Genomic DNA, 26,742 nt, shown 5'->3' with positions numbered 1-26,742 from the left:
TGGTCCTACAGTCCTGGAAATCCCAGAACCCGCCAAATGTTTGATCCCTGTCTGACCTAGCTTGCCCCTGCTCAACGTCTTTGGCTGCTGGCTTTGTAAGAATGGCCAGTGATTTGGCTGTTTGTAAGCTGCTCTTCTTTTTGTCCAGTTCTTCGTCTGTGGTGGTGTGAAATAAGTCACCCCCCTCAAATGGGAGATCAAGGATTCTTACTTGGACATCAGGATTGAACTGTGTTGCTCTAAGCCAGGCTGTCCTTCTCATGTCTGTCACTACACACATGGCTCTACCTGCCGTATCAATGTGTGCGACAGTGGTTTCCATGAGGTCTTGAGCGACTATCTTAGCTTCTGCCAAGCCGGACTTGAATGACGCTTGCTTGTGGGCCAGCAGGTCTAGAAGGAAGGTAGCAAATTCCCGCCACAGCCTTTTGATTTGCCACGGCCAGGATGACGTCGGCATTGGCCCGTTGGAGGTTTAGTCACGTGTTCGAGAACACCTTATTGCCATGGGCCTCTAGGACCTTCTCTTCCTTGCCATCAGCACCAAGGTCGATGTACTGGCCAAGGAAGCTTGTGGTTTGGCGTCCGGGCACCTGCTGAAGCCCACCACAGCCGCCATGTGCCGGGTGGGGTACCCGAACTGTAGGAATTAAAAGTTAGTTAAGTTTAATTTGTTTAAAAAAAAAGGGAAAAGCACATGGAATTACGGGTCACAAGGACTCAACCATGAGTGCTGGGGAAGTTGGTCCGCTCCTGTCGATGCAGAAAAGAGGACTGAGGTGTGGCGCCGGTGGGAAACTAAATTTAAAAGGGTAAGACAATTTCTTCTGGTGAAAAAGGTTCAGTCCCCCGTCCCTAGCAAGCGATGGAGGAAATGGGACGCAACGTAGGAGAAAGAAACAGTATTTGGGCCAGGTTCTCTCAATTTTTCAGGAATTTGCACTTATCACGCTGCAGAAACATCTACCATTGCAGCATTTGAGAAATTACAGGCCTACAACGTTTGATACCATTGCACATTCCCTTTCAGACATTTGATATCCACTGTCGATGCACGGTTTGCACCCCGAAGACCTTGTCGGGTTGGGCATTTTCGGTGAGAAAAAACTTTAAAGGAGTGTGTGTGGAAAAAAGGAACTAAGGTAATGGGGCGCGGCGCCTTTATATATACTGGCCCCAACATCATGCCTGAAGCAGGGCATGTAGAGGTGTCGGCTTATGCTGAGACGCATTGTGCCCTCTTGCGGCATAAAAATTAAAGTTACTCACTGTGGTGACTAGAGTACTCATAGTCCACAGTCCCCTTTGCTCCAACCTTGTGGGCGTCCCCCAACATGTGGACAGTAGTGGAACCTTTGCCAGCGAAAAATTGAGCATCCCCTTTAAATTTAGTATAGTGTGCAGGGGTGTGGCCTCGGGCGTGGGAACGAACCACTGAGGCAATGACCTCTCGCGCCTCACCTCAGTCCCTTTTGAACACATCAGACCGTTAGATACCCATCTACACTTATAACCTTTAAGACATTGTCTAATAGCGTGGGAAGGTGGGTGGGAAGTATGGAGGAAAGGGGACTATGAGTACTCTAGTCACTACAGTACGCTACAGTAAGTCACTTTAATATCTCGTACATCACGTCCCCTTTTCTCCATCCTTGTGGTGATGCCACCGAACAAGAACATATGGTGGAGCTGTGACAACCTACCTCATATCTAGGATGAAGCAAAAAGGTTCTTCAGAACCACCTGACCGAAATCTGCATCGCGCCTGGAACTGGCGTCCAAAGAGAAGTGCTTACAGAAGGCCGACGGAGTTGCCCAAGTAGCCGCCTTGGTGATGACATCCCAAGAAGCATGTCTCTAAAACGCGAAGGTCGTGGCCTTAGCTCTGACTGCATGGGCATGAATACCCTCAGGAACTGCTTTACCAATGGCTGTGTATGGCTTAGAGATGCCCTGACCCATCCAACAGGCGATGGAATCCTGGAACCTGGGGGAGGAGCTACCAAAAGACACAAACAATGTCTCAGACTTCCTGAAGAATTTCGTCCGAGAGAGATGAAACTTGAGAACCCTCTTGGGGTCTAAGGAACGTAGGGCCCTCTCTGCCTCAGACTGTGGGCTTGGGAAGAACACCGGCAGGCAGATCTCTCCATTCAGGTTGAACGGAGGGACCACCTTGGACAGAACGTGTGGGTGAGTGCGCAAGATGACCTTGTTGTAAAATGTGGTGAAGGGTTGGTGTTAGGCAGAATCCTATGCAGTTCCCTTAGGGAGCACTACAGCACATTAGGACTACAGTATAATAATAAATAAATCCCCTTTGGTGTCGGTCTGTACCACACAGATTTAGTTGGTAGCTGTGGCTGAGGGTTCAGACTTATCGCAAGAGGGAAATGAGCAGTATTCAGGGTTTACACAATGGGACAATACTATGGAACAAGGAAACACTGACCAAAGCTTTGTATCAAAAAGAATATATATATTTATTTTATACACTCTTAATTCCACACACAAATCACTATCACGAAAGCAAGTTAAAACAGTCACGAAAAGTATACACAACTCCCTAATTAAATTGCAGACAAGTTTGAGCAAGAGTGAAAACTGAGCAAAATGGCACAGTGTAAACCAAGCAGAAATGGCACTCTAGCAATTTCTTCAGAGGGAGAGAAAGGACAAGTTATACAGGGTTAGACTCCTAAACACACCAGCAACACTTCCCAATATGATTTTGAACAGGTTAGGCAAGCAATACGTAGGTGAAAACCAAGCAAAATGGCACTTTAGCAGCATAAGGGTTTAGGTGCACCAACACATTTCTTAGTGAAAAGCAATCTAGAGAAGGCAGTTGTAACTGAAATAGCCAGAGTCAATAGGCCTGTGCCAGAGTCAATGGTACAAGGCAAAGTGCCCAGGATCAAACGGTTCTAGTAGTTGCCGCCAAGTCTTTGTTTAACGGTTCAAAAAGGAGGGTGCAGAAAGTCAAAAGACAATGTTAGACGAAAGGGGCAGCCAGCCCAGAAGGTAAGTAAAGGATTTAAAACACCTTTAGCAGTACCCAACGAAACGGGTGGCCTGGCGGAACAATGTACCTTAAAAGTGGAGGAGGATCCTGTGGTGGCTGTAGTTACTGGCAGTTCGGGAGATCCAGCAGAGGAAGAGAGGCTCTCGTCGTGGAGGAAGGTTCTAGTTACTGCACTGCCCAGGGTTGAAGCCAGCCGCGGTAATGCCAAAATGGAATAAAAGGTACGCTTCTTTAAATCGCCGTAGTGGTGGACGGGTGCCTGGCTATCCGGTCTCCTAGTGCTTGGCACTGGCGATTCGACCAAGGCAGGTCCTGGAAGGCGATTGGCGAACTGGTTGGCCCCACCAGCTCAAGGGAAGAAGGCTCTTGCAGGTGAAGATCTTCTCTTGTCGTTGGAGAAAAGTGGTGAGGATCTGCAGCAGGGCTTCACCGGTGGTTCAGTCGTTAGAGGTCTTCGGCTTCTCTCCTCTTCGGATTTCTTAGGTCCAGTGGCGACGTCTTGTCCTCCAGTCCTCAGATCCCTGCTTTTATGCAGAAAACCCCCCATTGATACAGCTTAGCTGTCACTCATGCAGTGGGGTGGCTATCCTGGCGGGATAACCCCCCCCCAACCTATCAGGGCAGAGTGCGACTTGGGTTGCCTAGGTAACCCTGTCCAGGGTGCCTACTCCCCCTCCCACACATCCCGTCTACCCCAGACTCGGTGGCGCCAAAAGGAGGGCTTCTGTGCAGAAGCCCGCCAAAAGGACGAACAAAGGATCCCGACCTCGGCTTGGATTACAGAGCGAGACACGAGAAAGAAATATTATTAAAGATCTGGCAAAAGAATACCACCGGATTAAAGTTAATATTAAAATAACCCGGCGGTACGTTCGAGGCGGTCAATAAAAATGGTAGCCTCGAAAAATGGGAAAAACCCATAGGAAACTATTTGCGGTCGAATATTTATGGTAGTAACCACTGCCACAGGCCACAAACTTTGGAGAGAGGGACTGGACAGTACCCTCTCGAAAAATGAACACCAGGGAAAAACTATTAACCCTTCCCAGTACCTCCATAGTAAGATGGGTTGTACTGGTTTTGTTCATAACTATTGACTAGCAAGGTCAATGGTAACTTTGCATGCCCTGGGAGAGAGTAGTCAGTCCCAGGGTATGGAGTCTATGTTTGCGGGTCACTATGACACCCCTGTGTTACTGCACTGAGGGTGCTGTGTAACACGCATGTAAAAAGATGATACCTATGAGGGTGAGAAAAAACCCATAGACCCTAAGCACAAAAATAGCCTAAAACACACAACAATATGTCTAAGAGTGAGAATAAAAGTCTCACTCTTAGCAGGAGAAAAAAATAAACCCTTCAAATCCAACAAAGCTGCTGGGGGACCCTATAGGTAAGGGAAATTAGCCTTTTAAGAGAATTCTCCCTAACAGCTGGCACGAAGAAAACGCCTGCAGCTCGCTAACCTGACTTCCTGTTGGCAGCATAACATTTTGCGTGTTATGCATTATGCATAAATGCCTCTTTGGGCAGGCTGCTAAACATTAATCTACTTACATCTCACTGCTGCCAGCTCGTAGAACACTGAGATCCAATAATACCTGCCGGCTGGAGGTCCCTAGAACCGGACTCTCCTAGGTGGCACAGAGATACTTTTTGCACGCAGCTCCATGGATCTGGAATACTCTTCCGTTTGATCTTAGATCATGCCACTCACTTGCACTCTTCAAGCGAACACTGAAAACCGCTATGGTTATCGGATAACCTGGTGATGTCCCTTCTGTGAGTTTTTTTTTTATTTTATTATTTTTTTTTAACTCTTTTTATTGAGAGAAATGTTTTCATGGTTACAGTAAGTCACATCGATCACAAGCTAGAGTGCATCAACCATACCATGAGGATAACATTGTTGTGAAAAACCCACAAAACCGGAATGCTAACTGAACCGGTCGCACATGGAAGACCCCCCCCCCCCCCTCACCCACTCTCCCAGGGACGTGTTCTGGACTTTACTTCAGTAAAATGAGATGAAATAACAATAAAATAAAATAAAATAGATGTGAGCTGTTCTTGTATCCACGCAGACTTTGGTCCTGAAAGAAGCCTATGAGCTTGAAACCTGCGATACACACCCAGCCACATAAAACAGCCAAGGTCCGGGGCCCTTGGTAGGTCAATTCTCCTCAAATAAATGGATCAACCAGTTCCCAGAATCTATCGCCCTTGGCGGAGTCGCGGGTTGCTAGTCTCTTGTAGGCTGCACGTTCGAGCCTACACACCTTGGAGAGCGCAGCTTGCCATTCTTTGAGGGACGGACAGTGGGATTGCTGATTTCCTATGCATAAGGAGCAGTTTGCGCACTGTGAACAGGATTAAGTGCATAACCATGAGAGTTAGCACGTCTGCGTGTCACTCTGTATCATCCGTGCCCAGGAGCATGGCCATAGGAGTGAGAGCAATTTCCGCCCATCTCGGTACTTTGTTAGTGGATTTTGCAACCGTATTGTATGATCTTAGGACAGGACCATAGCATGTGTCCCATCGTCCCCACACCCAGGAAGCCCCAACAGCATGCCCCCGATAGTGGAGGGCCCATTTTGTATAATTTGTTCAGAGTATAGTACACTCTATGAATGATATTGAACTGTATCTCTCTGTTCCTGAGACATACCGAGACTCCTGGAATTGCTGCGTAGTCTGAGGTTGTAATTGGAGTCTCCAAGTCTTCTGACCAGAGCATTGCCAGAGCTTGAGTGCGGCTCTTATTATCTGGTATGGACATGGTATAAAAGGTTTTGAGTTTTGGGAATGTTTCCTGGCTTCGCTCCATTTCCCTCTCACAAGGTGCGGGCAGCTGTGGGTGTGGGCCCCTTGTTGTGCATTTGAGTACTACAGCCTGAACTGTGCAATAGCAGAGCAAGTCCCCATCTCCCAGACAAAGGATATTGCGTACATCTTGGAAACTCATCAACTCTTCTATAATATCCATAATTCTTATGTTAGCCCATCTGTTCTCCTGATTCTGATGAATGATATGCCGTGCCCCATACGCTAATACTGATCTTAGTGGTGATCACAAATCCATGGATCGGTTTGGCGCTGGTTGGATATGTTAGTCCATAGTGTCCCAGTTTGTGAGAGTTGGTAAAATCAATCATCACGTCTTATTGTTTTGTCATTACAAGCGTTGTTTATTTCTTGGTTGGTTGGCACCAAAAAGAATGCCTGCGTACAGAGCCCCTTACCTGACTCCTCCACCCGGACTCTCCAAGATATGGCAACAACCAGTCAAATTCCACCGGCATAGATGTCCTCCAAACACCAATCTTCCCACCGGCAACAACGCTGGCACTAAACACATGCACCATATGCACATCTATTCTAATTTCCGCTCCATGGGATTCCCTTTTCTAACTGGTACCCATCACCTATTCTTACAGTCTGGCTATCCAGCCACCCTGACGCCCTTACCTGGGAGGATCAGCCCTCAACTTTTTTGGAAGTCACCTTCAAACTCAATTGGGTAAGATCCAGATGTTTTTCCAATCACGAATGCCATCTTAATTCTCTTGGCCTCAACACTCAACTAACTGCTCTCCTTTCTCTCTTCTTCTCCCTTGGTACATCGTCTCTGTTTTCCTTCCCTTGCGACAATTTTCAATATGTCAATATAATTACATACTTTTATTTTACTGTTATATTAATCATGTTTTTCCTGTATCACTATCACCACCATCACTCATCACCACGGATATGCAAACTGCCACCTTGCTAAAAATGTGTTCCAACAAATTTATGTCCTAATACATTCATGTATGCATATTGGATTAAACACAACTGCCTATGATTTGTATATCCACCAAATATGTCACTTCACAATGTGTATCACCATCTCATTGAACTAACTCACACATCACAGCCTTGAAAAAGACTAAGGTTGAAACGCGCGTCGGCTGTGTTGTTCTTTTTTCACCATGTCAAAAAATTGTCATTCATCGATACAATGATGTTCTTTTTGGTGCCAACCAACCAAGAAATGAACAACGCTTGTAATGACAAAACAATAAGACGTGATCATTGATTTTACCAACTCGCACAAACTGGGACACTATGGACTAACATATCCAACCAGCGCCAAACCGATCCATGGATTTGTCATCCCCACAAAGCATCTAACGAAACAGGAACCTTAGAGTTGGTCCCTAGACAAACCAGGATTAAGGCTGCAGGTAGATCTAGTAAAAAGCAACAAGCGGGTGTGCAGGAGAGTGGGAATCCTGACACCGTAACTCCAACCATTGCTCAACTGTAACATAGGGACACACACCCCGCAGCACCAGAGCCAACATGGCTGACTACTTGGAATCAAGGAAAACTGACACCAAGAATCTCTTTGCTGCAAAAGGATCCACAGTACATGCATTCCCACCCACCCCAAGGGCGCCGGATAACCTAAGGCAACAATTTGTCAAACTAGAAAGACTTTGTACCAAGGAAATCAACAAATTCTGGGAGAGATTTACCCTCCAAACTTACCTGGAACAGGAAAAAATCCCAAGGGGTTTAAGAATTATCATTTTTCCGGATTTTACTGACCCTGAGGACGCTGACCTGGCGGCGAAATGGGAAGAAAATCTGATCATGGGTTCCAAAATAATAATGGAACTACTCCTAGAACATGCTGACAGGGCACATAGAAGACTTGTGCTACAGATAGATCAACAAAAAGATGACATTGAAGCCAGCAACTATCCCACGGCAACGAAAGAAAAGAACTAGAAAATAATGCACGAAATATTGCGAAATCACCAAGATGAAGTTAAAATCAAGAAAAGCAGAAAATTCGCAAGAGATGAAAGAGACTACCAAGACAATAGAGTTTTTACCTTCCAACCCAAATTTGATAATATTCAGGGAAATAATTCCAAGGAAAGCTCCCCGGCAGCTCACCAGCAACATCAGACGCTGAAAGTGAACCTGAACAAGAAACAGAAGCGAATGATGACTCTGACCAGACACCTGAAACTCCACAAGCAAACACAGAAGGGACAGTACACCTCTCAGAAACAGCAGGTTTGGCCCCAAGATTGTCCAGACACAATGAACTGAGCAGAAGTATTGGCTACAACTTTCTTGACGAGATCCAACGCTACAGAAAAGGAACTCGAGCTCCACAGCAACAACAACAACAAGTGCGTTTTTTAGACCCTACCCGAGGAAATATACCACCCAGATTAGAACCAAGAGAGGCAAGAGAGCGGGGACCAAGCAATGCTCAAGAAGAACAAGAAAATGCTATCAGACTTACAAGATCAAAAACACAGCAACAACAACAAACACCAAGGCAACGTACCTAGTGACCAATCTCTCAAGATACATCCTTTCTGAGCACGACTCTGAAATCCTTAACAAAGGTCACTCATTTGCTCCAGCGAAGCACACCAACTATGTAGATGCCCAGATTGACCTTTTTAAATACACCAGGAAACTCAAACTTAAAAAAAAATTCTCGAAGCAAGTCAAGTGGAAACAACCGAAGGCGACAACAGTACCACCAAGTACCTTGGAACAGGAACACTTGGAATGTACACATCTCTTGACAACCCTGGAACATTCACCCAGCAGGGAGACACATACTATGCACCAGACTATGCAAGAACTCAACATTGAGGAAAGTAATTTGAAAATACCAGAAATGAAAGCAAAATCTAAATTCACTCCCAACCTTCAAGTAGACAATGCAATAGAAATTTTCAGCCAGGCAGTGACAAGAGACCTCCAAGCACTAGAGGACCGCATGAGAACTAAACACCAAGGAGGAAGAGATAACATTACCAGTCAGGAGCGACTGGCACTCAGGAGATTGCAAGACAACAACCAAATCATAATCAAGGAAGCTGGCAAGGGGGGCAGTGTGGTCATAATGGAGAGAACTGACTACGTACAAATGGCACACACTCACCTGACCACCCCTGGATGCTATGAAAGTGTGAACAAAAACCCAACAAAGGAAATCCTAACAGAAGCGAACACCCTGCTTACTAAATGGCACAAACGTGGACTTCTGTCAGATGATGAAATGAAATACTTGCACCTAACACACCCGAGGATGCCAACGATCTATTTCTTGCCTAAAATACACAAAAAATTTGACTCCATACCAGAAGGACGCCCAATCCTGAGAGGGATAGGATGGATAACGGAACCATTAAATAAATACCTCAACAATGTCATCTCACCGGAGGTCCCTAACATACCAACCTTCCTACGAGACACAATGCACACCCTGCTAATCCTAAAAGACATTGTGTGGAATGAAGAATTTGCCCTGGTAACTCTGGATGTCAAAGCCCTCTACACGTCCATAGACCACAAACTAGCTCTCAAGGCTATCAACTTTGCCTTTACGAAAGCATCAGCCTCTTTCTGGTCACATTTGGAACTCACAAAATAATTTTTGGAATTTTCCCTAACCAACACCATCCCTAACAAACAAAAAGCATAGCTATGGGGGCTACATATGCACCTTCCATGGCGAACCTATGCATGCATCACTATGAACAAATGCACGCCTTTGCCAACAATGATTTAAACAAATTGATCCACACATGGATGTGATATATTGACGACATCCTGATGATCTGGTGCAGAACAGAGGAAGAACTTGAGTCTTTCCAAGATTTTTTGAATAAAAACAACTTTGGCATCAAATTAACAGGAACTTCGAGCAAATCGAGTATTGATTTCTTAGACATCACCATTACACCAGCGGGGTCTGAACTAATGACCTCGACATACAGGAAACCAACCGAAGTCAACTCAGTCCTACACGTAACAAGTTGTCATAAAAAATCAGTAATCAATAACATCCCCAAAGGCGAATTCCTGAGAGCCAAAAGGAACTGTAGCACCCAGCCAGCATATGGAAATGAATGTACAATACTTAGCAAACGCTTCATAGACAGAGGCTACCCTGAACAATCCATACAAGCAGCCATAACCATGGCTAACAATAGAGAACGCAAGTCACTACTGACTCCCAAGGCACGCAAGAACAAACAGGCAGCAAATGACAGCCAAATACGATACATTACTCAGTTTTGTAGCGACAGCCACCAAGTACAGAAGATCCTGAAAAAACATTGGCACATCCCATCAATAGGTGAAGACTTTAAGGCATGGATACCGGAGAAGCCAAGTCTGACCTACACCAAGGCCAGAACACTGAAAAACATTCTAAGTTCTTCATTCATGATACCATCTCCCATAACCAGGGACAACTGGCTCACCAGCACAAAACCAGTGGGGTTTTACAAATGTGGAAGCTGTTCCATGTGTAGATTCGCTACGACCACCAAAACCGTGAACTTCAGTACTACTGACACCCATACAATCAGACAGTATATCAACTGCAAATCTAAATATGTGGTCTATGCTATTAACTGTGTATGCAATCGTAAATATATTGGGAGCACCAAGAGGGAACTTCGAACAAGAATCAGGGAACATCTTACTTCCCTACATGCCCAAGATATGAGATATCCACTGGCATTACACTGGCAGGAAAAACACCAGTGGGACAACAAAGAAGACATCTCCTTCATGGGACTCGAAACAATACCTACAGACAGAAGAGGTGGCGACGGAGAACTCAAACTACGCCAGAAAGAAGCCAGGCTGATATGCAAATATCGCGCCATCATCCTTGGTCGAAACAGTGATCACGATTTCCATGTTTTCTTGTAAACAATTCATGCCAAATCCCATTAGGCCCTGTTCAGAACAACGCAACTACCAACCACTATGATTCACACACGTATGCAAACTAAATCTGACCTCTCATCATTTTCCTTCCCCCAACCAACTGGAACCAATCCTTGCCGAATTGGCCAAATGGCCCCCCCTCTTATTACTCCTGCTCATCCTTCTTGAGCTAATTGGCTCATCCCAGGGCCTTGTGTTAGCCGGACCAACCCAACTGGCTACTTATTCAGCACCTGCCCGGATAACCCGGGGCTTTCTCCAAATTGGGCTGCCACGATGCAGCCATTTACCCAACACCAAACACTCACTCAAACGTCATGACCTTTCAAGTTGCTCCTTTGCCTTGACATACCCTATCAAAGCTGGCACCGCCCCCGAGACGTGCTCGCTGGCAAGAACCAATCCGCGGCTCCGTCTCCTTCAGCCAACCACCCTGCTCGATCACCCGACCAATCAACATCCCGCTTACTTAATACCAGGAAGCTGCATCCTCTGTAGCTCACGCGCTTCTCGAGAACCCCGTCTTAGAAGCTCAGGCCGAACTCGGCACCGGTAAGTCTTTGAAACTGACACCATCTCACTCGCTCCCGAGCGGGGATTTAGCGACCATGCTGGATACTCCTGTACAACCCCATTATTGTAGGCCACCGCCGCTTCAGCTCCAAGCGCTGTATCGTAACCCAGACGCAGATCCGCGTGCTCCATCCAGCACCAAGGCATGAATGTCCCCCCCTCATGTAGACCCCGTCCCCGGGCTTCCCCGCCATGGTCTGACCTTCAACATCCACCACCCCCTTGGGTGCCTGTTAATGCCTGCGTACAGAGCCCCTTAGCTGACTCCTCCACCCGGACTCTCCCAGATATGGCAACAACCAGTCAAATTCCACCGGCATAGATGTCCTCCAAACGCCAATCTTCCCACCGGCAACAACGCTGGCACTAAACACATGCACCATATGCACATCTAGAGTCTAATTTCCGCTCCATAGGATTCCCTTTTCTATCTGGTACCCATCACCTATTCTTACAGTCTGGCTATCCAGCCACCCTGACGCCCTTACCTGGGAGGATCAGCCCTCAACTTTTTCGGAAGTCACCTTCAAACTCAATTGGGTAAGATCCAGATCTGTTTCCAATCACAAATGCCATCTTAATTCTCTTGGCCTCAACACTCAACCAACTGCTCTCCTTTCTCCCTTCTTCTTCCCTTGGTACATCGTCTCGGTTTTCCTTCCCTTGCCACAATTTTCAATATGTCAATATAATTACATACTTTTATTTTACTGTTATATTAATCATATTTTTCCTGTATCACTATCACCACCATCACTCATCACCACGGATATGCAAACTACCACCTTGCTAAAAATATGTTCCAACAACTTTATGTCCTAATACATTCATGTATGCATATTGGATTAAACACAACTGCCTATGATTCGTATATCCACCAAATATGTCACCTCACAACGTGTATCACCATCTCATTGAACTAACTCACACATCACAGCCTTGAAAAAGACTAAGGTTGAAACATGCGTCGGCTGTGTTGTTCTTTTTTCACCATGTCAAAAAATTGTCATTCATCGATACAATGATGTTCTTTTTGGTGCCAACCAACCAAGAAATAAACAACGCTTGTAATGACAAAACAATAAGACGTGATCATTGATTTTACCAACTCGCACAAACTGGGACACTATGGACTAACACATGCAACCAGCGCCAAACCGATCCATGGATTTGTCATCCCCACAAAGCATCTAACCAAACAGGAACCTTGGAGCTGGTCCCTAGACAAACCAGGATTAAGGCTGCAGGTAGATCTAGTAAAAAGCAACAAGCGGGTGCGCAGGAGAGTGGGAATCCCGACACACTAACTCCAACCATTGCTCAACTAATACTGATCTTACGCTAGCCCATGTCGGAGATACCCTGATGGAGACCCCCTGCTTAGCCCGGAGCTTATGCCATAGTCGGAGCGTTGGGCCAATAGTCAGATGCGCCCTGAGGCTCCCTGGAATTCCCTATGATGGAGTGGCCATTATTTCTACCGGGTTAAGTGGAGCCATCTCCGCTACTTCCATCGCCCGCCAGCTGAAATCGTCATCCCCGTTCAGCCAGCGCTTCAGCCAGACGATTTGAGCCGCCTGGTAATAGACCATCAAAGTGGGGGCGGCGAGTCCCCCATTGAGTTTGGCTGCCTGTAGGGTTGGGAGACGGAGGCAGGCTTTCTTCCCTGACCAAATAAATTTCGAGACCGCCACGTCTAGCTCTTTTCGGATCTTGGGATTAGGGCACATTGGAAGCATCATGGCAATATATATTAGCTTGGGATAGGAGTTCATTATAAGAGTGTTTATTCTCCCGGTGCGGGAAAGAGAGAGCGCACTCCACCTCTTCAGATCAGAGATGATATTGCGAAGGGCCAGAGGGTAAGTTAGGTCATGGAGATCGGCGCTCGAAGCGCTGATATGTAGTCCTAAGTATTTAAAGGACCGGAGCTGGAGAGCGAACAGAGCTACCATTCCCGGATACCAGGGTATGTCTACTCTGAGGGGCAGCACCCCCGACTTGCGCCATTTTAGCTTATAGCCTACCACTGGCCCAATGTCTTGGAGCAGGGAGTGGATGTAGGGCAGGGTGTCTTGGGTTTTACTGATATATAATAAGAGGTTGCCCGCATATAGTGACACTCTATGTTCCTCGGGTCCCTGTGTTATGCCCCCCCCCAGTTTGGGTCTATGCGCAACCTAATAGCTAGAGGTTCAATTGACAGGGCGTATAACAAGGGTGAGAGCGGGCAGCCCTGCCTTGTGCCCGACCTCAGAATAAATTCTGGTGATGCCACCCCGTTTGTAACATCAAAACAAATGAGCAAGATCAGGTGAATCTATCTGCGACCTCTACAATCCTGGGTGGGTCACCCCATGCGTGGGTGGACACAGAATTATCACAAAATCTGTTTTCTGCAATTAAAGTTTTATTTTAAGTGCAGTTGGTGTAGTAATACACTACAATTATCAAGAACATAGGACACTCAACATTTAGGACGTACAGAGTGTAGTACCTGAGTTTTAAAATCCAAATGGTTAATATTTGAACAACCAATTTATTATGTTTGTTCATTCTCTACAGGTTCCTTTGTAAAGACGCCATTTTGCTTGGGCTCTCGAGCGCCCCCCTTTGAAGTCCCCTTCTGTGAGTTTTTGATCTGCTTTCATGTTACGTTTTGTTTGTCTTATCTCAGCACTATTATGGCTCCGGGCCTGTGTTCACGTGCTTTACATGTTCCACTGCCCCGCCCTGCTGCGTCAGGAAACCCCTGCTGGGGATTGGAAGATGGATGACTCTGGGAGCACAACTGCATCAAATCCAAAAACCATGGTCTCAAAGCTAGTGGGGGTGAGGTGGACCAGGATGAGGCTGCAGCCCACGGAGGCCTGGAACTTGCAAAGGATCCGTTAGACCAGAGGGGTGGGTAGGAATGCATAGCACGTGCGGCCGTGCCAACAGATCTTGAAGGAATCTCTCCCAGAGACCCCTGACCTGCCCATTAAGCAAACTGGGGGAACTTGGCATTCTGGGGAGATGCAAGCAAACTCAGGTCCGCAATCCCCCAACTCTGGAACAGGGGTAACAAGGAGTGGCTGTGCAACTCCCACTCGTAAGTGTTGAGCCACAAGTGACTCAACTGTACCGCTTCTGCATTGCTGTCCCCCGGGAAGTGGACTGCCGAAATCCAAATTCCCTCCGTCAGGGCCCATTCCCAGATCAAAAACCCTCCATGCAGAGGTGGGCGTGTGGGGGGTGGTGGGGACGGGTGCTATCTTGCCTGTTCTGGTTAAACATTGTAGAGAAATTGTCTGTCCTGACCAAAACAGACCTGACCCTGATGAGGGCCAAGAATGCCCTGAGGGCCAGGCCTCCTGCCCTGAGCTGGAGCAAGAGGGCTTCTGTCCTGGAATCGCATAGCCCTCTAGAGTAGCCCCCTAACTCGAGAGGGAGGAGTCCGTCGTCGCCACCAGGGTAGGCTCTGGTCGGGCTCCCACTGAGACATTGTAGTCCATTGGCCACCAGAGAAGATCAGGCAGCAGGAGTGGTGGTATTGGGATCCTGTCTGACTGAGACCCCATCGCCTCATCCCAATTGGCCGCCAGGTGGAGCTGGCAACGCCTCATCTTGAGGCGAGCGTGCTGTACAGTGAGCACCCATTTGGCCATCAGGTCCAGAATGTGCTGGAACCAACATACCGAGGTGGCCGAATTGGGCAGAAAGTGTCCCACTGCATTGCAGAGGGCAATAAGCCTCTCGGGCGTGGGGAACACCCGCTGAATGGTAGTGTTCCAACGCAACCGTAGGAAGACCAGTTCCTGAGATGGGCATAACTGTCATTTCCTCCGGTTGAGGGAAATCCCCAGCTGATGAAGGTTGTCTGCCATACTGTGGCAGGAGTGCACCACCCCATCGGGTGACCCAGCCCTCACCAGCCAGTCGTCCAAAGAAGGGCATAGAGGACGGCCCTCCAAGTGGAGGAGGCCGCCACTGCATTCATCAACTTTGTGAAGACACGAGGGGCCGAGTTCAGGCCAAAGGGCAGCCCTTTGTACTGAAAGTGGTACGATAATCGTGAACCGCAGGAACTTCTGATGCGGTTGATAGATGGGTACATGCAGGTATGAATCCTTGAGGTCCAGGGAACACATCCAATCCCCTGCACACAGAGAATCGGCTAACTGCTCGGGAATAATGATCTTGAACCATTCCAGCGGTAAAGACAGATTTAGAAATGACAGGTCAGGACTACCCTCAGGCCAGCCTTCTTGTTCTTGGATACCCAGGAAAAATCCAAGAATAGTAACCCAAGCCCCTATCTACAAGAGGAACTGGTTCTATCTATCACCTGCATCTCCAAGAGAGAAAGGACCTCCCATAAAAGAGCCGGGGACTTGATCTGACGAAGAGGAGAAGAGGATGGTAGAGGCAATTGAAGAGGAAGACTGAAGCCTGTGGAGACTACGCACAGGATCCATGGGTTGCTGAAAAGATGCTTGAATGGTTGATTTCCCTTACCTACGGAGTCCCTCAGCAGCTTTGCTGGATTTCTAGGATTCATTTTTTTCACCTGGTAAGAGTTTGAGCCTTTTTTCCCACTCTTGCATGTGTTTTGCTATGTGTATTTCTACTTTTTGTGTAATCTTGGGCACTGGAGCTTCCAGGGCACCATATTTTTAATGTGTTACACAGCACCTTTAGTGCAGTGATACCGGTTTGTCTTTTGGACTTCCCACTGACTCCATTTTTCTGGGGCTGACTACACTGTCACACAGAAAAAAATAAAGTTGCCATTAACTTTATTTAGTCACTTTTACCAGAGACCCAGTACACCCCATTTTCCATGGAGTATTGGAAAGGGTTAATTCTTATCCCTTTTTGTCTGTCTTTTGGAGCATTGTTTCGCTCCCTTTACATTAAGACTTGGCTGGTGGCAGTGGTATCTACCCTAACTTTTCTACCACAATTACCTTATATAAACGTGGTAATGTTTTAGGCTATTATATTAGCCTCGAACATAAACCCCCTTGACCAAATACATTTTATTTTGGCTCCGACCGGGTTTAGTCACCATTTCTTTTTGTTAATGTCTTTCTCTTGTTTTTCTCTGTGCGCCAAACCAGGTTTGGCCCCTTTGTTCATGGCCTTTTTGCGGGCTTCCACACAGAAGCCCTCCTTTAGGTGCCTGAGAGTCTGGGTAGGCAGGATGTGAGGGAGGGGTTTTAGGACCTCTGCCATGGGTTCCCTTGGTAACCCAAGTCACACTCCTGTTCGATTGGCTGGGTGACTGTCCTGGCCAGGACAGCCACCCTGCTGTGTGATTGACATCCAGGCTGTATGAATGGGGAAAAACTGCATAAAAAGCAGGTCTCTGGGACTGGAAGAGCAGAGTCGCCACTGGAACGAAAGAACCAACGAGGAACTGGCAGAATAGGACCCCTACAAAGACTGAACAGTCCGGTGAAGCCCTGCTGCAGGTCCGAATCTCCAGAATCCGATGACAGAGAAGATCCTCCAGGAAACTTCTTCCCTTGAGCTGGTGGGACCAACCAGTTGACCCAAACCGCAAGCCAGGATCCCTCCTCTGGTCGAATTCGCAGTACAGAGCTACAGTGGGCCGGATAGCCAGGAAGGCCGGTCCCTGCTTGGGTTTTAAGGAGCGCAGCTTTTATTTGTTGCTTTGCTCTGCTGCTGGCTTCTTCCCTGGGTAGTGCAGGACCCCCCAGTCTTCCTACTTCTGATCAGTCAGAGTCCGACAGTCGCTTCAGGAACCGTGAGCCTGCAGGAACTACCAGGAACGTCTGCCTCAGCTACAGCTCCCTCTCCGTTTTAAGGTACTGTGCAAATCCGGTTGTTCGTTTCGTTCAGCTGTGGTGAAAGTGTTTGAAATCTTTCTCCAATCCGAGGGCTTGGCCTTCTCATCTCTTTGAACTAACTTTTCTACCAACCAACCTCGTCCGAAACCATGCCACAAATTTTTACCGCAAACTACCCTGAACTGTATTATTTTGAGCAAAAGACTTTTGAACCATTCACTTTGGCCTAAAGCCTTTTCTATCTGATTTTATCATTGTAGTCTCTCTTGTTCGCTTGCCCTGAGTATTGACCTGTTGGTGTGGATTCATTTCTGTTAACTTCTGTCTTTCCCTCCCTTTTGAATTGCGGAGTGCCATTTTGCTCCCACTTCATTTTGTGAGTCGCCGCCACGTCGTTGAGCTATTACTGAACAGAGGGCCTACCTTGTCTTGACGAGATGTCCTTGAGATTAAGTCTTTAAGGTGGGGCAGAGGCAAATGATTCTTCAATGCCCTGTGACCAAGAGCGCTGCAGGGCGAACATGAGTCCGACCACAAGCACTCAAGAAGGAGGTCAATGCGGGCACGCACGAACGGTCGCATGAGGCACAACTCATGAAGCATCCTGCGGTCCACATCCGTCGGGGAGGCCATGTACCAAAGGGAAGTTGAAATAAGAATTGAAAAAAAACAAACAGGGAGCAAGCGGAAAGCTAAAAAAGTATCTGCGCTCGCTGCCAAGTCTGACACCGTCCATGCTGAAAAAGGAACTAAGGTGAGGCACTGGAAGGCGGGGCCTCCGCGGGGAGTTCCCATGCTCGAGGTTGAGCCCCCGCTCGCTATACTAAATTTAAAGGAGAAGCTCAATTCTTCCCTGCCAAAGGTTCCGGTACCGTCCCCATGTTGGGGGACGCCGATGGAGGAAAGGGGACAGGATGTATGAGTATAGCAGCTGCACTCGGAGATAGATATCAAAGATGAGGAAGTAAAAGTCGGTTCTCAGAAGAATAAGCAACTCGGTAAGTAAAATCTTGTTTGACAAAGGGCAAAACGAAGCAGCCGGTCACCCAAAGATTGGCACAACTTAGCCAACAACAAACCCATTGGCCCAAAAGAATAACAATTGCCCTTAACAGGAGTGGGACACACCATCCAGAAGAGGAACCAATTAATGATTGCTCCAGGAGCAAGTAACAACCTATGTATGCCAGACCTCAGAAGCTCGGCAGCCAAACGTGGTCAGCACAACAGCAAAAACAGACCCTACAGCAGGACATCGATGGTGTTGACCAGAGATGGCACAGTCAAGCAGATTTAGTGGGTTGTTGGTGTCCCAACATCTTTCCAGGTTGCACAGCTTTCAAACACAAGGCAGAATGGCAGCGACAGTGGCAACATGAGGTAAAACAATCTGAAACTTATATCCAGGATTTTTCATGTGTGTTACACAGCACCTTCAGTGCAGTTACACAGGGTTGTCTTTGAGACTTCCCACTGTCTCCCTTTTCTGGGGCCGACTACTGTCCCCCAGAAAAGGTATAGTTGCCATTAACTTTATTTTTAGTCACTTTAAACCACAGACCAAGTACGCCCCCATCTTACATGGAGTATTGGAAAGGGTTCATTCTTATCCCTTTTTGTCTGTGTCTCTTGGAGCATTGTTTTGCTCTCTTTACATCAAGACTTGGCTGGTGGCAGTGGTAATTACCCTAACTTTTCTACCGCGGTTATCTAATATAACCATGATATTGTTTTAGGCTATTATATTAGCCTCAAACATAAACCCGCTTGACCAAATGCATTTTATTTTGGCTCCGGCTGGGTTTATTCGCCATTTCTTTTTGTTAAATTCTTTCTTGTGTTTTACTCTGCGCGCCGATCCTGAGACGATTCCTTTGTTCGCCGTCTTTCGTGGGCTTCTGCACAGAAGCCCTCCTTAAGGTGCCAGAAAGTCTGGGTAGGCAGGATGTGAGGGAGGGATGTTCGGACCCCTGCCATAGGTTCCCTTGGTAACCCAAGTCGCACTCCTGTTTGATTGGCTGAGGGGACTGGCCTTGCCAGGACAGCCACCCTGCTGTGTGATTAACAGCCAGGCTGTATGAATGGGGGAAAACTGCATAAAAAGCAGGTCTCTGGGACTGGAAAGGCAGAGTCGCCACTGGAACGAAAGAACCAACTAGGAGCTGATGGAAGAGGAGCCCTACAACGACTGAACCGCCCGCTGAAGCCCTGCTGCAGGTCTGAATCTTCAGAATCCGACGACAGAGAAGATCCTCCAGGAAGCTTCTTCCATTGAGCTGGTGGGACCAACCAGTTCGCCCAAACTGCAAGCCAGATCCCCTCCTCTGGTCAAATTCGCTGTACAGAGCTACAGTGGGCCGGATAGCCAGGAAGGTCAGACCCTGCTTGGGTTTTAAGGAGCGCACCTTTTATTTGTTGCTTTGCTCTGCTGCTGGTTTCTTCCCTGGGTAGTGCAGGACCTTCCAGTCTTCCAACTTCTTGTCAGTCTGACAGTCGCTTCAGGAACCGTGAGCCTGCAGGAACTACCAGGAAAGTCCGCCTCAGCTACAGCTTCCTCTCTGTTTTAAGGTACTGTGCAAATCCGGTTGTTCCTTTCGTTCAGCCGCGGTGAAAGTGTTAGAAATCTTTCTCCAATCCGAGGGCTTGTCCTTCTCTTCTCTTTGAACTAACGTTTCTATCAACCAACCTCGTCCGGAATCCGTGACACAAACTTTACCACAAACTACCCTGAACCGTGTGATCTTGAGCAAAAGACTTTTGACCCATTGACTTTGGGCCTAAGCCTTTTCTACCTGATTCTATCACTGCAGTTCCTCTTGTTCAATTGCCCTGAGTACTTACCTGTTTGTGTGATTTAATTTCTAATAACTTTATCTTTCCCTCCGTTTTAAATTGCTGGAGTGCCATTTTGCTCCCACTTCATTTTGTGAGCTTAACTTGTATGGAATTTAAGGGAAGTGGTGTGGTGTATCGAGTGTGATTTTTAGACTTCTTATAATAGTGTAATGTTATACAACGTAAGAGTGAAATAAATGTATGTCTTTTACTTGAAAACCATGAGTGTTTGCCTGAATCATAGTAATTGCTGTCCTTTGTGTAACTATTTGATACTGCTCGCTACTCTTGAGATAAGTCTGGCTGCTCAGCCATCGCTACCACTTTAATTGTGTAGTACAGGCTTGTACCAAAGGTGAATTTGTACTGTCACTTGTAGTCTTAATTGTGTGTGGTGTTCCCAAAGGGTACTGCATATAATTCTGCCTAACAAGGTCCGCCTAGGCCAAAGATAGCAGAAAATCCAACACGGGACAGAAGACAGGATAAAGGATCCAGATCCCTCTCCCGGCACCAAATCAAAAATGTACACCACCTGCAGGTATAAATGGATTTTGTAGTGGGTCTCTGAAGTGAAAGGAGCACATCAAGGATGTCATCGGACAAGTTCCACTCCTTGTATCTCAGCCTCTCCGTGGCCAAGCATGAAGCTTCAGGCTGTTGAGTTTTGGGTGGTAGAGCAAGTCGACTCTCTTCGTAAGACGTCAGGGAGGGTAGATGGATATGTCTGTGGAGATCAGGATCCTCATTGTTCCGAACAGGTGCAACCTTTTGAGAACAAGTGGAATGACAGATTAGCAGGAATGCATAAATGAGGTTCAAAGTCCACATGACCGTCAGTGCGTCACCCAGAACTCCCTGATGAGGAAATTCGCTGGAGCAGAACAACTTGCACTTTATACGGACACTGGAAGTAAAGAGGTCCATTTGAGGAGTTCCTCAAAAGGAGAAGATCCCCACCAGAATTTCCTGATAGAGGTCCCACTGGTGGAAGGCCAAAGTGTCGGCCCAAGTCATCCACTGTGACATTCTCTCGAACAGCCAGATGATCCACCGTCAGAGCGACACTGTTCTCCAGAGCCCAGAACCAAGGGTATGGAGCAGGTATGCTGCCACAGGGAGGCTACTGTGTCAGCGATTGCTGGCTTCAGAGACATATTACTTTCAGTGACCGGACCCTCGTCCAGTATGTCAGTCAATTTGTAACCATGGACTGGAACTGCCGCAGCCAGGTGTCAACCACCATATCTACCAGTGCCCGAAACTTGGCATGGGAATAAGGTTGGCCTTGCTGGAATTCCAAGTCAGGTATGTGTCCAGCCTGCTGGCATTGTGAAGGCCCTGTGCCAACTCTAAAAGTTGAGCTTGGTCGTTGACATAGTCGATGCCCCCTGTTCCCATGTAAACGTGATAGACTCCCACCTGATCATCGGCGTCATCAACGCCAACATTGGATGACATGGTACTGAAATATTTGGCCCAGTAAAGCGGGGTTAAGGACCTGATTGTGAGCGTCGGCGCTAAGCGCTTGTCCTTTGGCGCTGATAACGTGACTGTCTGCATCAATCAGGGCTGGGAAACCGTCATAGCGTCAGTGACACTCGGACCTTGAGGTGTGCTGAAAGGTCCCAGCATCTAAGGTTTCAGCGCCTTTTTCTGCGAATAGCCAGGAGGACTACCCTGATGCCGATGGCGTCAACACTGGGGCTTGCATGGGGTTGGCTGTGCCGAGCACCACTGCTGCTTCTGAGGCCTGCTGTTTGGGGTAGGGAAGGGGGCACCCGTGCTGCAGTGGCATGTTTTTGGAACACTTCTAGCATCTGGACCTTGAAACCTTCCCACTCCTGCTGAGTGGTCAGTCCCAGCCGAGGGCTTATCTCCTTCCGTCGAAGAATCAGAATTTCAATGGTGATGCCTCTTTCTTGTTCAATGAGGAAGAGTGGCTTCTAGAATGTGACCTCGTCTTCCGCCAATGCATTTTTTGCTCTTTTTCGGGGGTAGGCGCCTCGGTGTCTGCCTCAGAGAACCGGACAATCGACCGCAACAGAGATTTGAAGTCCGCTCTTGCACCGATTTTGAGTGCATTTTAGCTCATGACTCATACTCCTCTGTGTCGTAACCCATGCCGAGGCACCAGAGGCATATCTCGTGCGGGTCGGTAACCAACATTTTGCAGTGGCAGTCGGAACACAGTTAGAAACCCGAGGCATGGACATCTCATGGTCGAATGAAAAATAGAATTCTGATATAAATACGTCAAAAAAGAGTCTAAGACTCTATCATTGTGTTCCTAAAGCAGCGTGTCGAGCGCACGGAAAAAAGGAACTGAGGTATGGGGTGTAGTGACATGGAATATATAAATGACGCCTGACGTCATGTCCGGAGCCAACGATCGAGGACCAAGCAAGACGGATCGAGGATCGACGGCCGAGTCGAGGTCCACTACGCCCCCTGTCGAAGGTTTTCCGAAGCAGCAGAGCTGGATGAGAATATCTATCAAATGAGGAACCTGCAGAGAATGGCAATCCATTTAAGTTCACTTTAGGGAAATGATTCTCGTGCGTCAGCTGTCCACAGTGTGATAGAAAAGCAGCTTTCTCTTAAAATTAACAGATGAAGGACAGAGTGCAGTACCACCCTGCCACCAATGGAACAGATGAGCACTAACTCTCCAAGCTTCCCTTCCATGCTAAGAATCTCATGGTCAAATATTAATTGGACAGTTAGCTCTACATCCTTCAGAAGTCAGTAAATAATTGACTGAGGCAATAATAATCACAGTGCTTAGAAGGTGAAGTAAGCCTGTATGAACCACTACATAAAGTCAGGTACATTCCGGCATAGTTTCTATATCAGTTACAAATTAAATAATTGAATTTTCTTTGATTTGTAACACTGCTTGCACTGGCTGGAGTGTCAGGGTTTGAATGTTAGAATTCTAGTCTTAAAGATCTGAAAGAGGATATGAACCCTGTGATTGTCATTACACCAATCACTCAGGTTTGAGCAAGGGCCTTGCTGCCACTGACCAATTATAGAATGATCTACCACATTGGCTCCAAGTTAAGGTTAGTGGATGTTTAAACTAGACATTCCATACTCATCCGTGCCTCATACCTTTTTGAGGTGCACGAGTTTTACATGCTTTTTATAATTAGAGTGTTAATTAAATTGTAAGAGTAAAAATTATTTGCCTACACAAGTGTGTAAAATAACAGGACAGGCAACCAAAACATGACTTAACTTGAAAACGAATATAACACATTAGTAACAAAGAACAAGTTACTTCTTACCTTGTAACGTTCTTTCGATGGGATGTTCCTCCGACGTATTCCTTATTTTGACAGATCACTTCCAGCTTGCTGGCCTCAGAAATTTTTTTCAGTAGAGGGCGCTGCGCGTCGACGTCCCTTGAGTAGAACCACAGAGGGGAAGGAGGGAGGGTTTGCATGTGAATCCATGTCAGACCCATGCTGGAGAACAAGAGCTACAGGTAAGTAACTTAAACCTTCTCCAGCATGGGGCCTGGCATGGATTCACATACTCATGAATAATGATTACACAGCAGTACAAACACACAACCACAGGAGGTGGCAAGGTGCAACAGAAACATCAATACTTACCCCTGGAAAAGACTCACCTTAAGGGAACAGGTTGCGTAGCACCACTTGGCTGACCCTGGACTCCTCCCAGGAATCCCTGTCGGCGCAGTAAAACCTTGTGACGGTGTGTGTGGACCTCCACGTAGCAGCCCTGCAGATGTCGAGCAGGGGCACGCTGTTGTTGCAGCAATGGCTCTAGTAGAGTGGGCTCTCGGCCGGCCAGGAAGAGGTCTGTTAACCAGACGGTGACAGTGCATGATGTAGCCAGAGAGCCACCTGGAGATGGAAGCCTTAGACAAGGTTTTTCCGTGATTCATAGGTCCAAAGTTGACGAACAACCGAGAAGTCTTCCAAAAACTATTTTTGCTTGCCACGTAAAACCTCAAGGCACGAGCAACGTCCAGCGAATGCAAGGGCTTTTCCGCTGGCGAAGGCGGAATTGGGAAAAAGACAGGTAACACCAAAGGCTTGTTGAGGTGGAACTCTGACTGCACCTTAGGCATGAAGGTGGGGTGTGTATGCAGTAACACCCTAGTAGCGTGGAAGCGCAAGTGTGGCTGCTTGAAGGACAGTGCCTGGATCTCCCCGACCCGCCGAAGTGATTGACACGAGGAACGCTGTCTTGTTAGCGGGAGAAACTTGAGCAGGGCCTGATGCATCGGGCTTAAAGGGAGCTCCATGAGCTTAGCCAAGACCACATGAAGTTCCCACGCCGGAACTTCAGTCTTCACCGGCGGAAATGTCCAGAAGAGGCCCTTGAGAAACTCATTGACTAGCCTGTTACGACCACAGAAAAAGCCTACCAGGTGTCTTGGTGGAACAGGATATGGCGGTCAAGTGAACCTTGATGGATGCATGAGCCAGACCAGACTTGGCCAAGGAAAACACGTATGGTAGGAGCTGCAGGGCTGTAACACACAGAGGATTAATCTTCTGAGCCTGGTACCACACGAAGAAACGCTTCCACTACAGCTGCCTTCGGTGTCCTCCAAATCTTTTGAATTGTTTGCCTGTTCTCTTCCGGCCAGCTCCACCAAGTGCACAGACACACCTCCTCGTTGGTCTGCTGCCACTCTTTACTGGCACAGGTCTAGTTGGCGCACACGTGTGGTTTTGCCCATCCATTCATAGGATAGACCAAGTTTAACATTGGGCAGACTAAAACCAGCCTCCAATATATTTCCCCTTCGCCTGGACCCAAAACATTCAGAAATGATCGCAATCGCTCATCCCCCAGGCTCTCACAACCAGCCACACACACGTACGAGAATGCTGTTTACCATGTTACCATGACAACCTGCACCCGGGCGCGCGTGACACTTCCGCGCATGCTCACATGCCGTAGACACTGCTTCTTTACGTCTGCGCAATTTACTGCTATCCACTGCTTCACAGACAGCTTACATCACGGACCCGATTTACTTTGTTCCGCTACAACATTCTTGTTAGGCAGAATCCTATGCAGTGCACTTAGGGACCACTGCACAGAGTTAAGACTACAAGTGGTAGTACAAGTTCACCTTTGGTACAAGCCTGTACTACACAGAGAGAGTGGTAGCAGTGACTGAGCAGCCAGACTTATCTCAAGAGCAAATGAGCAGTAGTAGAGATTACACACAGGACTACAATTACTGTGACTCAAGAAAACACTGACTCAAGATTTCTGGTTAAAAAATGTAAGTACATTTATTATTAAACCATCTGTTCACAAAATACTTCACTTCTAGTAAAATAAAACCATACTTCAAATACACTACACACAAGCAATTCCCCTTGTGCAATACAATTCAAGGTAAGTACCTTCGGATTTGACATACCGTGTTATGAAACAAAAGACGTTACCGGGAATACATATGCGATCACTTTTTGACAGTTCGGTCTTAATAAAGTTCGGTCTTAATAAAGATACGTGTACCTGCGGGAAGAAATGTAACCGTAGTCAAATACACTTAGCACATGAATTAACACAAGCGAATTGGGGATAAAAATCATAGGCAATACTTTTGTCAAGGCAGAGAGAATCAGAGGGCACCTTCTAACACGAAGATAAAAGTCAGTACGCCTGCGCCAGTGTCAAATGGAACAGGGTCCCTGTTGCCGAGGATCACACAGTTAGAACACTTCAAAATTCAAGGTTGCCAGGAGTACTTAGATATTGTCAGAAGAGGAGGCAAAAGTTATAAGAGGGAAGGAAGAAAAGCCTTTGGTTAGGAAGAAGGGTTCAACTAAATTCCTCAAAGTCAGACACAGTACCTTATTTGTTGTAGAACGCTGGTGTCAAGGCAGTTGTTCCTGGTAGTTTCCTGCAGACTCATGGTTCCTGGAGCTTCAGTCGTGGAGACAAGAAGGAGGGCATCTGGAGGGATCTGCACTACCCAGGGATGAGGCCAGCAGCAGCGACGGTGAATAAAAGGTGCGCTCCATTAAAACAGGAGAGGCTCTTCAGATGGCTATCCGGACCACTACAGCAGTGTGCAGCGATTTCGACCACGAAGAGGATCCACTGGTTGTGGAAGATGAGCTGGTTGACCCCACCAGGCTCAAGGGAAGAAGACTCCGGACTGGATCTTCTCTGGTTGTTGAAGGGTAGATAGCTCAGGAATGCAGCAGGGCTTCACCGGGACCGGGGGGTGTAGCAGTCGTCTTCCTCTCTGCTTCTCTTAGGTTCCTTGCAGTTCCAGTGTCGACTGACTTCCAGCCCAAGAGTCCTGCCTTTTATGCGAAAATCCTCCATTCACACAGCCTGGCTGTCAATCACTCAGCAGGGGGGGTTGTCCGGCCCGGACAACCACCTCCGCCAATCATTACAAAGTGCGACTTGGGTCTCCAAGGAGACCCTGTGCAGGGGTTGAGTACACCCCTCCCTCACAATCATCCGACCTAGACACCCAGGTGCCAAAGGAGGGCTTCTTCGTAGAAGCCCGCCAAAAGACGGTGAACAAAAAAGGCAAACCTGGTTTGCCGCGCAAAGTAAGACACAAGAAGGACTTTAACAAAAAGAAATGGTGACTAAACCCAACCGTAGCCGAAATAAAAAGTATTTGAGCAAGCGGATTTAAGTTTGAGGCTACTACAATAGCCTGGAACAGTACCACATTTATATAGTATAATCATGGTAGAAAAGTTAGGGTAGATACTACTGCCA

At 47.3% G+C, this 26,742-nt stretch overlaps 1 protein-coding gene across 2 annotated transcripts in view; it reads right to left on the bottom strand.

The window, feature by feature from the left end:
• The window catches only part of ZMYND11 (zinc finger MYND-type containing 11), a 1,608,641-nt gene that overhangs the window by 256,684 nt on the left and 1,325,215 nt on the right, over positions 1 to 26,742 (bottom strand). The gene's annotated exons all lie outside the window — the stretch shown is intronic.

Source organism: Ambystoma mexicanum, chromosome 2q (genome assembly GCF_040938575.1).
Source record: "Ambystoma mexicanum isolate Mex_15411 chromosome 2q, UKY_AmexF1_1, whole genome shotgun sequence".
Taxonomy (NCBI): domain Eukaryota; kingdom Metazoa; phylum Chordata; class Amphibia; order Caudata; family Ambystomatidae; genus Ambystoma; species Ambystoma mexicanum.
Note: the sequence above shows the minus strand (reverse complement) of the source record. Positions and strands in the feature narration are given on the sequence as shown.